This window comes from Micromys minutus (genome assembly GCF_963924665.1).
Source record: "Micromys minutus genome assembly, chromosome: 10".
In the NCBI taxonomy this organism is placed as follows: Eukaryota; Metazoa; Chordata; class Mammalia; order Rodentia; family Muridae; genus Micromys; species Micromys minutus.
Genome location: NC_137979.1, coordinates 1,348,687 through 1,360,295, shown reverse-complemented (window position 1 = coordinate 1,360,295; position 11,609 = coordinate 1,348,687). Strand labels below are relative to the sequence as shown.

The 11,609-nt window shown below is 39.1% G+C and overlaps 1 pseudogene across 1 annotated transcript; it reads left to right on the top strand.

Moving 5' to 3' along the window:
* Nucleotides 1-6,947: 6,947 nt before the first annotated feature.
* Nucleotides 6,948-11,080, top strand: LOC308426261 (high mobility group protein B1-like; annotated as a pseudogene). Its single transcript has 3 exons — nt 6,948-7,462; nt 10,578-10,666; nt 10,948-11,080. The product of its transcript is annotated as a high mobility group protein B1-like (transcript).
* Nucleotides 11,081-11,609: the final 529 nt, after the last annotated feature.

Sequence of the window (11,609 nt, the reverse complement as noted above, 5' to 3'; positions counted from 1 at the left end):
ATAGATTTTGCTATTCTAGGTTTTTTGTTATTCCAGATGAATTTGCAAATTGCTCTTTTCATCTCTATGAAGAATTGAATTGGAATTTTGATGGGGATTGCATTGAATCTGTAGATTGCTTTTCGTAAGATGACCATTTTTAAAATGTTGATCCTGCATGGGACATCTTTTGAGATCTTCTTCACTTTTATTCTTCAGAAATTTGAAGTTCTTGTCATACAGGTCCTTCACTTGCTTAGTTAGGGTCACACCAAGGTATTTCATATTGTTTGTGACTATTATGAAGGGTGTCTTTTCCCTAATTTTTTCTCAGCATGTTTATCCTTTGAGTAGAGGAAGGCAACTGATTTGTTTGAACTGATTTAATATTCAGCCACTTTGATGAAGGTGTTTATCAACTGTAACAGTTCTCTGGTGGAATTTTGGGGTCGCTTAATATACTCTCATATTATTGGCAAATCGTGATATTTTGACTTCTTCCTTTCCTTTTTGTATCCAATTGACTTCCTTTTGTTGTCTAATTTTTTCTGGCCAGGACTTCCCATCCCATATTGACTAGGTAAGTGGAGAGGGGTCAGCCCTTATTTAGTCCCCGATTTTAGTGAGATTGCTTAAGTGTCTCACCATTTAGTTTGATGTTAGCTACTGGCTTGCTGTATATTGCTTATACTATGTTTAGATATAGACTTTGGATCCCTGCTCTTTCCAAGACTTTTAACATGAAGGGATGTTGAATTTTGTCAAATACTTTCTCAGCATCTAGTGAGATGATAATACATTTTTGTTCCCCCCTTTGGGTTTGTTTATATGGTGGATTACATTGTTAGATTTCTGTATATTGAACTGTCTCTGCATCCCAGGGTGAATCCTACTTGATCATGGTGAATGGTCATTTTGATGTGTTCTTGGATTTGGTTTGCAGGAATTTTATTGAGTATTTTTGTATCAATGTAAATTAGAGAGATTAGTATGAAGTTATCTTTATTGTAGGGTCTTTGTGTGGTTCATAAGTTAGAGTATTCCTCAAATAGCTTTGAGGAATGGTTTGGGTAGGGTTCCCTCTGTCTCTATTTTGTGGAATAGTTTGGAGAGTATTGGTATTAGGATTTCTATGAAGGTCTGATAGAATTCTACACTTAACCCATCAGTTGGTCCTGGGCTTTTTTTTATTAGAGAGGCTTTTGATGACTGCTTCTATTTTTTTTTTTTTTTTAGGTGTTATAGGATTGTTTAGATGGTTTAAACAAATCTGATCCTGATTTAACTTTGATACCTGATATCTGACTAGAAATTTGTCCATTTCCTCCATATTTTTCCAGTTTTTTTGAGTATAGACTTTTGTAATAGGATCTGAAGCTTTCTTGAATTTCCTATGTTTCTGGTGTTATATCTCCCCTTTCATTTCTGATGTTTTAAATTTGGATAATCTTTTTGTGCCCTCTAGTTAATCTGACTAAGGATTTATGGATCTGTGTTTCCTGAGCTCTTAGAACTCCTGGTGTGACCTCTCTGGGCTTGTGCCCCAGGCTCTCCCTTGATCCAGGTGGAAAAGTGCCTGTGTGGCTGCTCTGAGATCTCAGTGTTCCGCAGGCAGATCCTGAGTCCAGATGACAGAGATGTTTCTTCCTTTCATTCATTGAGTAAGTTGACTCTCAGACACTGTAGCACTGCGATGTTTCTTATGAAATAGTGATAATTATGTCTCCTACAGTGTAGAATATTATAAGGCTAGGAGAAGGTAGTGATGTGGATGGCTACGATTTGGGCTTTGCCTATCTTCAGCCTCCTAACCCACTTCCCTTTATCTTGTCATCTCCCAGAAAAGATTGTCCTAAGTGGCCTTGACTGGAGATTAAATAGAACAAACAATTCTGGCTAGGATTGTAATAGACAGCACTAGGTGATCTCTGAAACCATCTACTTAAATTAAGTATTATAGAGTCATCTTCTGTTCTTCAAATTTAAGTAAGATTTGAGACTCATGGGCTGAAAACATAGTTTCATGAGAAAATAGCTTGGCCCACAAACATGAGAACTTAATGTGAACCTCTGCAAACCACAGGAGTAAAGCCAGATATGGTAGCACATGCTTGAAATCCCAATGCTGAGGAGGCAGAGATAACATCCTGAGGGTTTGCTGGCCAGCAAGCAAGGTGACTTAGTGACTTATAGACCAATAGGAAATTTTGTCTTAAAAGACCAAAAAAAATAATAATAAATAAAAAATAGGCGAAAACGATGGATAGTAGCAGAAGAAATATGTCTGAGGTAGTCATGTGACCTCTGCATATGCAGGATTGTGTACACGTGCACACACAGGAAGGCTTAAGGCATAGATAATAGTAGCACTGTACTCAGACTCAGGAGGTTGCAGGAAATGGTGTTTTAATAATGATCTACATGTGTAGGGTCTAGTCTATCTATGAAAAGGAAGAGTAGGAGGAGAAAAGTGGAGGAAGGGAGAAAAAGAGAAGGAGCAGGAGAATCAAGAGGAACAGAGGATGAGGTGTAGGTAGAGGGACCTGGGGAGTCAACATGGTGGCGAAAGTGGATATTCTTCTCCATGCATAAATATAGGTTGTTATGAGTATTTGGTGTGTTCTTTGATATGGCAACTTAATTGAATTCAAAAGAGCGTGTAGTGTGTGTGCCAGACGTAGTAGTGGCCTGCTTGGGGCAACAGTGTGTGAAAGCAGGTAAAAGAAAGAGCCGGGAACGGGCAGCTTGTGGACCGTGGGAAAGCCCGGTAGCATGCCCCTGGAGCAGCTAGTGGACCGCTCCGGGTGAGAACGCGGGAAAACCGGTAGCCACCGATCTTTTTTTACTTGAAAGCAACATACATGTCGTGTAGGAAGAATGATACACACACACACACACACACACACACACACACATTCTTTGGAAACAGCGAAAATATGGGCTTTCTGTTGCTTTTGGCTCTCAGAAGACTTTTCAGTAAATATTGTTAGAGCACCTTGCCCTTTCAGTGGATGGAGAAAACCTGAAGGATCTAACTTGTTGCTCAAGTTGAAATCCTGATACTCTTGGATTCCTTGACTTGAATGATAATCGGCCATTTGACATTTTTTGACACAGGAACAGAAACAATGTGTGCCTCACAGCCTTTGTAAGAAATGAAGGAATGAGGCATTCAAAGCTTTTCACCTGGTACCCTGCACTAACGTCACTTCCGGGAACTGAAAGTATGAGGCAAGTTGTTCCGCTCCAACTCCACGGTCATCAACAGTGGTAGACTTGAGAGTAAAGGGTGAGAAACAGACATGGTGGTTCTGAGACTCAGCCATCTCTTTGCTTTCTTACCTTGGACATGTTATGTTACCTTTCAATGTCTTAATGCCCCTTTGAAGTAAATGGCAGTGAAATTGCGCAATGCAGATAGATTCCCCTCCAAAATCACCACTTTATCCAGTTTTGCTTCAGTATTCCCACCATGGAATGATTCAGTTTCTGAACAGCATTGATTCTTCCCCCTTCCCACCGAAAACTCACACTCAAGACGGGTTTCATCAGAGAAATGGCTCATTGGTTACACCCACACCATGCGTTCCTGCAGGGCTCCTGGATTTGTCTTTCAACACCCACATGATCGCTCATAACGGTCTGCAACTCCAGTGTAAGAGCCCTTTTCCGTCTCCGTAAACACTGGGCAATGAAACGCAGGCTGGGATACAGGATAGACACATGTACGCATAAAACAATCGGAAGATCTACATTTGTAACTGTATTACAATCTCTCAAAAATTCGTAAGTAAAATAAATACATTTCACGGTTTCTTTGGTTTTAAATTTGAGCTTTGGGTTAAAGACTGAAATAACTGTAGATTTTCTCTTAGCTTTGATGTCTTAGGAACTATTAATTGCCTTATTAATATGGTATGAAATAAAAGATATCAAAGAAGATGCAAATAAATGAAGACACCTACTTTTGTGTAACTGGAAATTTTTTCTTAATTGAATATTTTATTTATTTACATTTTCAAATGTTATCCCCCTTCCTAGTTTCCCCTCTGCAAACTCCTAATCCATCCCCTTCCCCCTGCTTTTATGAGGGTGCTCCCCCATTTTCCCCTACACTCCAGCCTCATTGTCCTAACAGTCCCCTACACGGGGCATTGAACCTTCACAGGAGCAAATGCCTCCCCTCCCATTTATTAACACCATCATCTGCTACATATGCAGCTGGAGCCATAGGTCCCTCTACACATACTCTTTGGTCGGGGGTTTAGTCCTTGGGAGCTCTGGAAGATCTGATTGGTTGATGTTGTTCTTTCTATGGGGTTACAAACCCCTTCAGCTCCTTCAGTCCTTCCTCTAACTCCTCCATTTGGGACCCTGTACTCTGTTTAATGGTTGGCTGCAAGCATCTGTTTCTGTCCTGGTTAGGCTCTGGTGTCTGGGTTTGGTGCTGGCATATGGGATAGATCCCCAGGTAGGGCAGTCTGTGGATGACCTTTCCCTTCGATGTCTGCCCCACTCTTGATCCCTGTATTTCCTTTAGACAGGAGCAATGGTAGGTTAAAATTCTGGAGACAGGAGGGTGGCCTCATCCCTTACTCAGGGCTGTGCCTCACCTCTGGATATGGTCTATACATGTTCACTCTTCCCTTTGTTGGGTATTTCAGCTAATGCCATCCCTGCTGGGTCTTGAGAGCCTTTTGTTTTCTTGGCTTCTGGAACTTTCTGATGGCTTATGCTCTAAGATCAACAAATGACAAATGGGACCTCATAAAACAGAAAAGCTTCTGTAAGGCAAAGAGCACTGTCAATAGAACAAAACAGCAACCAACAGATTGGGAAAAGATCTTTACCAATCCCACATCTGATAGAGGGCTAATATCCAGTATATACAAAGAACTTATGAAGTTAGACTCTAGAGAATCAAATAACCTTATTAAAAAATAGGAGACAGAGCTAAACAAAAAATTCTCAACTGAGGAATCTCCAATGGCCAAGAAGCACCAAAAGAAGTGTTTTAGCAATGATAAAACTAATAAAAGGGACATGCTTGATCAATCTCTATCAAAGCTTGAATGGCATTCATTTCAGAAAAAGAGAACATAGCCTGAAATTACATGATTTCTAAGTGGACCTAAAGACCCATATTTCCTCATGACAAGATAGACGGTGACAAGGCAGCAGTGCAGACATTGTGCTCCTATTATAAGGCTGCTGTGAAAAGCAAGGGACCACAATACAGAGCCTCCTGATAAACCCTTGCAAATGTGGCCACATGATCTTATACAAAAACGCTAAAACAATTCAATGAAGAAAAGACGGCTTGTTCTTAGAAATCCTGGACCTGCAAAAGGAAAATAGTGAAGTTGGATTCTTACTGTGTAGTACATGCAAAGCTTCCTTCAGAGTTAGTTGAAAACATAAATAGAAGATGCCAACAATAAAACTTATAACAGATATCATAGCAGAAAAATGCTGGATTTAAAACAATATACATAATACCAAAAGCAATGATAAAAAGTAAAAATGAATGAATTGGATTTCATACAACTTAAAAGCTTCTGTGCATCAAAGCAAACAATCATTAGAAAAACAATACAGCCAATGAACTGGCAGAAAACACTTGAAGGTCATATACATGATAAAGAATTAGAATCACAAATGTATAAGGAATGTCAATATAATTACCATAAGGCAGGAAGTTTTAAAAACTTCTAAAAAAGTCTTTGCAATCTTTTTTTTTAAAGTTTTCATTTGAGTCTTCTCAAAAGAAGACATTCAGGCAGACAAAAAGCAAAGAGAACTCATGTTCACAACACTGATTAGAAGACAGGTGCAATGAAAACCGGGAGCCACGCTGTCTCAAATGCACTATGACAGGGACCACACAGACAGCACGCAGTGCCGAGGGCAGATCGACATTGGAAGCCATGAGCACCATAGAAGAGAATCCAGAACAGCATTGTGTTTCCCTAGGAAACAAAAAATTTGGTGACCACATTATCAAAATATTTTTTTGTATGTGAAAATCAGCATGATCAAAAGCAAATAACATATAAAGAGTTTATTTTGTATTTGGTTTATTATTCCAGAGAGTTCCTTCTGCACAGTCATGGGGAAAACATGGCTGTGTGCAGCCAGAGACAGAAGCTGAAAGCACACATCTTAAACACATACACTGGAAACAGACCGGAAAAACTGGAGGTACAATAAGGCCATAAACTCTTAATTTCTTTTGACTATTAACAATCAAGAGATTTTATATTGGTATAAAGAACCTGAAGTTCTGGGTCAGTGTCTGTGAGTCAGGGTGCTTTTAAATATCTCCAGTCTCTCCAGTCGGCTTCAGAGCTATGTCAAGGAAGTTGTAAAGAAAGTCAATGTTGAGCTGAAAATCCTGATTTCTACAATGGAAAAACAAGATCACCAGCAAGGGTATGGAATCTCTGCTTGAAAAACTAACTGCATAGATACGGACTGGATCAAACAAGTTGGAAACCCATTTCTCAGGGTATGAGGGAGGGCCAGAATCCACTTTACTTATAATCTGGAAGCTTCACACATGTATTTCTTCTTTGAAAATTATATATATGTATATATATATATATATATATATATACATATACATATAACTTTTTATCACTTTTATAGATATATAACATATATATAAAGTTATACATACATATGTGTGTGTGTGTGTACAACTTTTAAAAAAGTAATTATTCAAGGAGAAACCTTAAGGAGATTCTTGCATAACCATATGATTCAAACGTTGTTCACATTGACTGACAGTTTGAAAGTACCTAGATTCCTATTGACAGATGAGTGGGTGAACAAAATGTACTATATAAATATAAAAAATATTGACAGCCTTTGCAGTACATTGAGCTCCATAGAGACAGCACCGGGGCAAGCGAGAGCCGGACGGGAACTGGGCGACTCTGTGCGTCGCGGATGAACATCAACTAAACATGGGCAAAGAAGATCCTAAGAAGCCGAGAGTCAAAATGTTCTCATATGCATTCTTTGTGCAAACCTTCCGGGAGGAGCACAAGAAGAAGCACCCGGATGCTTTTGTCAACTTCTCAGAGTCTCCAAGAAGTGCTCAGAGAGGTGGAAGACCATGTCTGCTAAAGAAAAGGGGAAATTTGAAGATATGGCAAAGGCTGACAAGGCTCGTTATGAAGGAGAAATGAAAATCTACATCCCCACAAAGGGGAGACCAAAAAGAAGTTCAAGGACCCCAATGCACCCAAGAGGCCTCCTTCGGCCTTCTTCCTGTACTGTTCTGAGTACCGCCCAAGAATCAAAGATGAGCATCCTGGCTTATCCATTGGTGATGTCGCAAAGAAACTAGGAGAGATGTGGAACAGCACTGCTGCAGATGACAAGCAGCCCCAAGAGAAGAAAGCTGAAGGAGAAGTACAAGAAGGACATTGCTGCCTACAGAGCTAAAGGAAAACCTGATGCAGCGAAAAAGGGGGTGGTCAGGCTGAAAAGAGCAAGAAAAAGAAGGAAGAGAAAGATGATGAGGAGGATGAAGAAGATGAGGAAGAGGAGGAAGAAGACAAATATGAAGAAGAAGATAATCATGATGAATAAGTTGGTTCTAGTGCAGTTTTTTTTTCTTGTCTATAAAGCATTTAAACCCCCTGTACACAACTCACTCCTTTTAAAGAAAAAAATTGAAATGTAAGGCTGTGTGAGATTTGCTTTTAAACTGTACAGTTTTTTTTTCTTTTTTTGCATAGTTAACACACTACTGAATTTGTCTTTAGATAGCCCTGTCCTGGTGGTATTTTCAATAGCCACTAACCTTGCCTGGTGCAGTCTGGGGGTTGTGAAGTGGCATGGAAATTTAAAGCAGGTTCTTGTTGGTGCACAGCACAAATTAGTTATATATGGGGACAGTAGTTTGGTTTTCTGTTTTGTCTTTTTTTCCTTTTTTTTTTCTTTTGGTTTTATTTTGTTTTGTTTTTTTTTTTTTTTTTTTCATCTTCAGTTGTCTCTGATGCAGCTTATAAGAAGATAATTGTTATTCTGTTAGCTGAATACCACTCTGAAATTGCAAAAAAAAAAAAAAAAAAAAAAAAAAAAAAAAAAAAAAAAAAAAAGTGTGGCTGTTTTGTTGACATTCTGAATGCTTCTAAGTAAATACAATTTTTTATTAGTATTGTCCTTTTCATAGGTCTGAAAGTTTTCTTCTCCAGGGGAAGCTAGTCTTTTGCTTTTGCCCATTTTGGGTCATATAGATTATTACAGTGCATATCTTTTCATACAGTTAGCTGGAAAAAAGCTTTTGTCCACACACCCTGCATATTGTAGTCGGGGTAACATTTCCATCCATAGTTGAATTCTCCAAAACCGTGATCAGTTGGATAAGAAATTATATAACCTACTTGGCATAGCAAGGAGTGGTCAGTTCTGTCACACCATGGGATTATTAGAATCGAGCAATCTGAAAGCTTGTCCTTGAAGGATTAATAGGGAAGTATGTTCTATTCCTTACATGAGGACTCTCCTCTAAAATGGCAGTTATATTTTGCAGTTTCCTCTACTAAAGAAGTCCTGAGAATGAAATCAAAACAACCCCGAGATTCCACCTCACACCAGTCAGATTGGCCAATAACCAAAACACAGATGACAACAGATGCTGGCGTGGTTGTGGAGAAAGAGGAACACTTCTCCACTGTTGGTGGGGTTGTAAACTGATACAACCACTCTGGAAATCAGTCTGGCAATACCTCAGAAAATTGGACGTAGTACTACCTGAAGACCCAGCTATTCCACTTCTGGGCATATACCCCAGAGACACTTTAATACACAACAAAGATACATGCACCACAATGTTCATAGCGGCTCTATTTATAATAGCCAGAAGCTGGAAAGAACCCAGATGTCCTTCAGTAGATGAATGGATACAAAAATTGTGGTACATTTACACAATGGAATACTACTCAGCCACCAGAAACAATGACTTAACCAAATTCTTAAAAAAATGGCTGCACCTAGAGAATATCATTCTGAGTGAGATAACCCAGTCACAAAAGAACAGACATAATATGCAGTCACTGATAGTGGGATGCTAACCCCAGAGGCTCGCACTGCCCCAGAAACAACTCTCAGACTGTGGGAAATCCAAGAAAAAACAGAAAACAAAACAAAACAAAACAAAAAGAAGTCATGCTCAATCCTTACCCACCAAGAACACATTGACAAATTCCGGGTTGCACCCTGTATTACATTAAAAAAAAAAATCTTTACACACCAAGAAAACTTTGACTAGTTCCAGGTTGCATCTTGTTTTACATGTACTTTATGCTCATTGTAACTAGTAAGATCATAATCACACTATCAAACCTTTAAAAAAAAATTAAGTACTGACAAAAATGTATTGTATACTTTTATGCAAAAAAATGCTTAAAATCTGTACATTTATTTTTATTTTTTAAAATAAAGTTTAAAAAAAAGAAGAATGTATCCCTAAAAGTGTGAGCTTAAAATATAAGACTCCGTGCTCTTTGTTGTCCTCATTCCCAGCAAAGGCTGTCATGAGAAGCTGCTATAATGCTCCTGCCCTTCTATTTACATACAGTTTGCTCAGGAAACTTGACTCTTTAAAGGTATATTTAATTAGTTGGGCCAGCTTTTAAAAGTATACCACATTTAAATGAAGGGTATATTTTCCTATACTGTGGTCTGTCCCTTTATAAATCAGATACAAGGAAAGTGGATAAACTTTGCATATTAGTTCCAGTTGTCCAATCCATTTGCTTTTCTTTATAAAACCCAAACTCATTCATTAATCATGTTTAATCTGCTTAGTTTAGGGAACAATTTGGCAATTTTGTGGGGTTTTTTGAGATTATCGTTCCCTTAAAGTGCCAGTGTTTTAAGATAGCATTCTTGTAATTTACGCGCTTTTGTGATGGAGTGCTGTTATATCATTTTGACTTGGGTTCTTTACGTTTGTGTTTGTTATGTAATTGGAGGAGGAACACTGAACATGAGTCCTGAATGGTACTAATAAACGAATAATTGCAGAGGTTTAAAAAAATATTAAGCAACCTTTACAACTATGCAGTAACTTAGATGAAGCTCATGGGAATTAATTATATGACACAAAGCCAGTGCTGCATAATTGCACTCATGAGGTGTCACGTGGTAGGAGTCATAGCTACCGAAAGTAGAAAGATGTTTGCCAAGAGCTGAGAGAGATAGCGAGAAGGGAACCATTCATGATTTATTAATACTGAGATTCAGTTTGGCCAGAGGAGGAGGTTCTGAACATTTGTAGCACAAAGTGTGGGTGTGTGTCATACTGCTTCACAGAGTGCTTCAAATGAGAAATTTAAGATTACATGGCTCCTTTATTATAATAAAAACCTAAATAAAATAATATAGTGTGAGGCATGAGGCTACATCATACATTTAACACCATCTACTGTGAAGATTTTTAAAAGGACATGTTTGATAGTTTGAAAAATAATGGAACAGAAACCATCATCTTCACATAAGCTAAGCTACAGGCTCAACAACCTATCCTTAAATCCTTCTACACTGCCGCCCCAGCAGTGAACAGGTCTCTGCTCACCACACAGTGTCAACCTGCCTCCATAGACTTCAAAGCAAAGCCAGAAAAGGTATTGGTTGAAAGCCCACAGTTTAACACAGCAACCACAGAACACAGGTAAGGTGCCAACATCCTATCCTGTGGCTGTGGCCAAGAGTCCAGTCTTGAAAGCTGTACTTTGTTTCCTAAAGGGGAAAACGACTTATTAAAATCAACTGGATGGTTCATGCTACAGGGAGGAAAGAGGACAAACACATGATTCCCAAGGTTGTTTTATTTTATTTTATTTTTTAAAATCTACTAAGTGTGCTATCACTTTCAATTTTCTCAGCCTGAGCCAGGGATGTTTGGGAGTTATTATGAGATTTGAAAGAATGCTGAGGTTTTGATCTTCTCAGGGCTGAAAGTGCTTTAGAAAGTGTCCAAGGTGGTGTGTGGGAATCTAGGGCATTGCTCCAGTCTGTGCCTTACAAAGCAGCTAATGAGGCCACAGGAGAGCAGCCGTGTGAGCGTCGCCCACAGTGGTCCTGACTTTGCAAACAGCACCGTAGGGCTGCTCAACTGAAGAAGAATTTCACTTTCTTCTTGTTCTGTGATTGCAAATGAGTGTCCAAAATTGAATTAAGTGTTTCTCATTGCAGGGTTTTCTAAAACTCTGGTTACTCCTCCATTTGAGCCGAAGATGTTCTTGCTTGGCCTTTGCTACCTAATCTATCTGACTGAGGGTGGGTTTCTGATTGGCTCTCTTATCCTAGCTTGTAATTTTTCCAGAACTTAGTTTTGTGGAAGGAATTTATAGTCCTGACAATCCTGTATAAAAGAACACAACCTAGGCATTTTATTTACAAGCTCTAAGAGTAGACTGAGCAGATCAAGAGGCATACTAATTTATTTCCCAACTATAAAGCCCCTTGTTACTTGCTCTTTCTCCTGACCATGCTGCCTGGTCCATGATGGCTTCCTCCACCTATGTCTCCAGCTCTCTCTCCCTCTACCTGCAACAACTTCACTCGAACCTCAGTCCCACCTTTCTCCACCTCCTGCCCAATCGCAGACATGG